Source organism: Squalius cephalus, assembly GCF_949319135.1.
Source record: "Squalius cephalus genome assembly, chromosome: 8".
NCBI lineage: Eukaryota > Metazoa > Chordata > Actinopteri > Cypriniformes > Leuciscidae > Squalius > Squalius cephalus.
In genome coordinates, this window is record NC_137129.1 from 22,984,911 (window position 1) to 22,991,069 (window position 6,159).

The window sequence follows — 6,159 nt, forward strand, 5'->3', positions numbered from 1 at the left end:
TAATATGAGACGCGCGCGCACACAAACTCTCCACGCACATAACTCAATGAGACGCGAGCACATAGCTGCTATACAATACCCTAAAGATGTTGAAAAGTCGATCAAAAGTGTGCCTACATTTCTCCAGGCTCAATGCCAACAGCGCGCGATGCAGTATTTGCGGTAAAATAATTGCTCCAAAGACGGTACCGCGACAGATAACGTTATGATGAAGCCCTTGACAGTGCACGAGTAAACATAAGAGCAGTAACCTAAGTTGCTCCGTCTTTGACTGGTAAATGAAGAAGTACCTTGTTGATCACTCTGACAGTATTTATATTGTAATAATGACCTACTGCACGTTCAAAAATGTGTTGGTCAGATTATTTATTTTTTCAGTAAGGAAAAGGGATAAAAATCGTGAACTTAAAACATGCTTAATGTTACAAAAGATTTCTGTTTCAAATAAATGCTGTTCTTTTGAAATTCTTATTCATCAAAGAATCATGAAAACATTTAGCATAGTTTCCAAAATATTAGGCAGCAAACTGTTTTCATATGTCTGAAGGATGTGACACTGAAGTAATGATTTTGAAAATTCAGCTTTGACATCACAGGAATAAATTACATTTTGAAATATATTCAAATAAGATTTTAAATTGTAATACTATGTCACAATGTTACAAGTTTTACTGTATTTTTGACCAAACAAATTCAGCTTTGGTGATCATGAGCTCTTTCTTTATAAAAAAAAAAAAAAGTGCACTGGCTAAGGAGCATGAGTCAAAATAAAACCAAAGTTTTCTGAGGTAATGTGTTATGTAATCTTGTTAAAAATGGATTTCATAAAATTGGTATCAAAAAAGTATCGTTCAGGAACCGGAGTCAAGGTATCGGTATTGGTATCGAAATTTTTTTAACGATACCCAGCCCTAATATTAGCACTGTTTTAGTTAACATGTGTGAGCATGTCAGTAACGTTCCATCTAGTCAGACATAGTAACCGCCAAGATTTTTTCGCCACAAATGTTTGCATCCCTGAACAAAGACACGTGCACATAAGTGCTGTATTGTAATACCAAACAAAGCATCAAAATCATTACATAACATTAACAAACATTGTTTGTCTATCACAGAAAGTAAATTATTCTACACTGGCCCCAGTGCTCAATTCATGAGGCTGGTTGTGCTGTCTGATGAGCAGAGGCGGGCTGTCCTGGAGGAGTGCCACAACAACCCTGGCACAGGGAACCATGGGGGCGTGAGGGCGACCATGGACCGGATTGTTGTGGGGTACTACTGGGATAATATAAAGGCAGATGTGGCAGACTGGGTACTTTTTTGGAACTTTCATGGAATTTAACACTATGTCTCTCAGGCAATGAATTGATTTAGTGGCTTTGTTTGACTTCAGATAATTATTTGGTCTAAATAATAAATGTATCCATCAGGTCAAAAGCTGTCACAGATGCCAAAAGAACGACCCCATAAAGACTGTGTCTCCTGCCCTTCACCCTATTAAGGTAGAGCTTACCTTGGTGTACCACTTGAAGCAACAAGTTAGGTGATGTGGTAATATTACATATCTCTACAGGTGAAAGAGCCGTGGGAGGTGGTCGGTATGGACCTCATTGGTCCACTGAAAAAAACTATGAAAGACCATCAATACGTCCTCACGGTGACAGACCTCTTCACGAAGTGGGTAATCGCTGAGCCTTTAAAGTGTGGCTCCAGCACTGAGGTGGCTGAGGCACTTGTGTCAAACCTCTACAAATTTGGTATGGTCCGGAAAATCATCACTGACAGGGGCCGTGCATTTGTTAACGAGGTATGTGTCTTTAATACCCGCTCCCTTTACCCCCTTCACACAGGACATATGACGTCATCACAATTCACGCTGTTTTAAGCGGTCATTGGTCATTTCTGAGACCAACAAATATTGAAAATAACCATGTGTGTCTGAATTATGTACAGCTTAATGCACACATATTTGCGGCGCTGAACATCAAACATGCCATCACAAGTGCATACCATCCCCAGTCAAACGGCCAAGTAAGTGTGCCATCATGACATCCTGCAAAACAGTAAAGTCAACTTTAGCCAATGTATACTAAAGTGCATGTAGTAATTCCTTTCTTTGTTGAAGGATGAGAGAACTAATCAAAATGTTAAGAGGACTCTCAGAAAATATGTAAATCAGCACCATGATGATTGGGACATCCACCTGCAGGCCATAGTTTATGGAATAAACACTGCAAAACAGGTTATTATTCAAAATAACTAGATAACGTATATTGCATACATGTTTTAAGAGTTTTATTTTGTGATTTGATGCAAAACTTTTTGTTTCAAATTAGAGATCCACCAAGTACAGCCCGTACTTTTTAATGTACAATAGGCACCCCCGTCTACCACAGGCATTAAATGTCTGTGAGACAGACTCTGACTTTGAATTGGCAGACCCAGAGGAGGAGCTGGAGCTAAAACTAGCTGGAGTCAAGGCCCTCAATGAAACGGTTTGTTCAGAGTTGTGCGGATGACTTGTTCAATTTGAATAAGAATGTTTGCATAGTAATATATTCTTATCTTTAAGGTACGGGAAAACATTGAAAAGGCGCAGGGGAAACAAAAAAAGGCTTTTGAGGCAAAGAAAAGGAAAGGGGTTCGCCAGTGCTCAGTTAAGGCAGGGGACGAGGTCTTAATTGGGGAGCCCAAAAAGAAGGTGAAGAAGGGAAATTGTTTGCAGGATCTCCACCAAGGGCCATTCACCCTCACATCCCTGACAGAGAAGGGTGTGGCAAGTGTGGCTGTGTCAGGAAAAATAAAGAAAGTGAATGTTGCTCAGTTAAGGCCCTACTTTCGGCCACAAGGTATTGTAATAATCCTACTTGGTGACATAGCAAATATAAACATGACACTTGACAATGATGATTAGTATTTACTTTCGTGTTGTGTAGATCATAGCCATGAATCTGAGGGCAGCCAAAATGCAGAAGACATTGGACTGGTGGACCACCAGTATGCCAATAAAGGTCCACTGTGGTCCAAGAGGTTGTGTCCTCAGCAAGAACAAGTGGTGAGTGCCAAAACAAACGGGATTGTTCACATGCACAGCTTGTTGGTGTGCTTTAAATAATAAATGCATAATTGCTCATTCCTAACAGAGGTTTTTTTATTTCTAGCTGACCTATGTGCTGGACAGAACACGTCCAGCAAAAGAAATTGTTGTTCTGGATGGCCCAGTTTGTCTTCAAAGGGAGGACTTTTGGAGCCTGGGGCTAGACAAACAGGTGGAGAGCAATGTAAGTGGATATTGCCGTAAAGAGTTTGGATGGTTCTAATGCCTTTATTGTAATTATGCAAAACATTCTGTGCTTTCAGATTGGGAATGCGTGCTTCAGGCTGGTAGAGGAGGCAGCCAGGAGACATGTATGTATTTGTATTTACCTTGATGACTTGCACATAAATTTGTGGAAAAGTGAGTACACCTCTCACATTTTTTCCAAATACTTTTCATGGGACAGCACTATAGACATGAAACTGTGATGCATCTTAAAGGGTTAGTTCACCCAAAAATGAAAATTATGTCATTAATGACTCACCCTCATGTCGTTCCAAGCCTGTAAGACCTCCGTTCATCTTCAGAACACAGTTTAAGATATTTTAGATTTTGTTCGAGAGCTTTCTGTTCCTCCATTAAAGTCAATGGACAGCATACTGTTCACGTCCAGAAAGGCAATACAGACATCAAAGTAGTCTATGTGACATCAGTGGCTCAACCTTAAGTTTATCAAGCGACGAGAATACTTTTTGTGTGCAAAAAGTAAACAAAAATAACGACTTTATTCCACTATTCATTTCCTTCTCTCTGGGCCTCTAGTGTTTTTGCGCAGCGCGTCTGTGTTACATGTCACCACGTAGGCTCACTATTGGCCGACGCTGGTCATGTGTGATGCGTGTTGACGTGTAAGGCCGGTGACACACTGGCTGCGTGGTGTGAGCGTGGCGTTTCTGTTGCGTGTCAGCTGCGTGGCGTGTGCGTGGCGTTTTCCATGTCTTTGCACACCAGAAGCGTGTCTGGCGCGGCGCTGCTGCTGCTAGGTGACATATGATAAGCCTCATTGGTGATATATTTGACATATGGGGGGAGAGTTGTGGAAGGATACTTCATGTTAAACATAAATATATAGAAGCAAAGACAACGTCGGGCAGTGTTGACGGCAATATAGACTATAGAATATTTCGTTCTGTATTGACAGGTGCAGTATTTGACAATCAATAATATTTTTTTAAATTGCATTTATATTTGCATTTATGTCAAACCCTAGACACTTTCAAACATCAAAATTACATTTATTAATATGTATTCGTGTCAAAATGTCATATAAACATCTTTTCCTATTAAATTTTGCTTGGAAACGCTTCCAAGACGCTTGCGTGTCGCGTGAAAAATAGGCGTCGGTTCTATTTCAAGCATGCATGCGTTTTCCGCGCGGCTCAAGCCGCGCCTGAGACGCGTGTCACGCAGGCAGTGTGCAAGCTCTAACCTGTTAACATGGGAGCCGAAATAAAAACATACAATTTTATTCAGGGAATGGATGTCCACATTGCTGACCTATTTGAAGTCCCTAAATGGAAACTAAGGGAACCTAGTTTGCCGGTAAGTTGCATAATGTGTTGACAAGTCCAGCAGATACACCTCTTTAAAGGGATAGTTCACTTTGAAATTATTTTTTGGTATGTTTTAGCTTACCTCAAAGGCATCCAAGATGTAGGTGTCTTTTTTTCCGGAGTAGTTTCAATTTTGATATTTTTAGGGCAAACCGTTCTTGTCTGTCAGTCATATAATGCAGGTCTATGGTCACGGTCTCAAAACAGCATGCACAAAGTCCAAATTAAACAATTTGAGGTAAGCTAAAACATACCAAAAATTAATTTCAAAGTGAACTATCCCTTTAAGTAAAGATATGTCAAAGGAGATCTGAACATAGTTTTTTTTTTTTTCATAGGACAATGTGGAATCTAAAGACATCATCATTTTGCCAGCATGGTCTAGGGCAGGTGTCACCAACCCTGCTCCTGGAGGGCTACTGTCCTGCAGACTTTAGGTCCAACCCTGTTCCAACACACCTGCCTGTAATTATCAAGCAACCCTGAACAGCTTGATTAGCTGGTCCAGGTGTGTTTGATTGGGGTTGGAGCTGAAATCTGCAGGACTGTAGCCCTCCAGGAGCAGGGTTGGTGACACCTGGTCTAGGGGGTCACAAACAGCAAGCCACTACATGCTTTGTGTACAGTTACATTGTTTTTTAGTTTTTCCTCTATTTTTAAACCAGTTGGTGCCCCTATTGCTGACATTAATAGGGCATGTTCTTCACAGGTGTTATTAGTTGCTAAGAAGGAGGCTATTTTTCTGGACTCATTATGTCCAAATGGGTTTGGAGATGAGAAATACCGAACCATATTTAGGTTTGAAACGCATAAGCAGAGGACATTAGCAAGGTTTGACCTGTGACCGAATAAGGCTAACACAGAGAACAGAAAGTGCATGTAGTTACATGCTACTATGGGAGTTAAAGTTAATACATGATAGGGGGTGTTTTCTACATTTTTTTTTTCATCCAGTTAAGCCTGAACAGCACTCTGAAAATCTTCAATCTGATGACACTGTAACAGCCTTAACAAATACAGATCAAACTGAGTGAAATGGACTGATATCCTGTTCAGGCAAAGCCTTGTTCTCTGGCTTTAGGTTTGAGTAAAAGCCTTGTTCTCTGGCTTTAGGTTTGAGTAAAAGCCTTGTTCTCTGGCTTTAGGTTTGAGTAAAAGCCTTGTTCTCTGGCTTCAGGTTTGAGTAAAAGCCTTGTTCTCTGGCTTTAGGTTTGAGTAAAAGCCTTGTTCTCTGGCTTTAGGTTTGAGTAAAAGCCTTGTTCTCTGGCTTTAGGTTTGAGTAAAAGCCTTGTTCTCTGGCTTCAGGTTTGAGTAAAAGCCTTGTTCTCTGGCTTCAGGTTTGAGTAAAAGCCTTGTTCTCTGGCTTCAGGTTTGAGTAAAAGCCTTGTTCTCTGGCTTCAGGTTTGAGTAAAAGCCTTGTTCTCTGGCTTCAGGTTTGAGTAAAAGCCTTGTTCTCTGGCTTCAGGTTTGAGTAAAAGCCTTGTTCTCTGGCTTCAGGTTTGAGTAAAA

General features: G+C 40.7%; 1 protein-coding gene across 1 annotated transcript in view; it reads left to right on the forward strand.

Annotated features, from left to right (window-relative positions):
* Positions 1–3,360: 3,360 nt before the first annotated feature.
* Positions 3,361–6,159, forward strand: part of LOC307163405 (uncharacterized protein) — a 5,610-nt gene continuing 2,811 nt past the window's right edge. The window contains exon 1 of the mRNA XM_079879431.1: positions 3,361–3,408. The gene's annotated coding sequence lies outside the window, so the exon portion shown is untranslated. The remainder of the gene's footprint in view (positions 3,409–6,159) is intronic.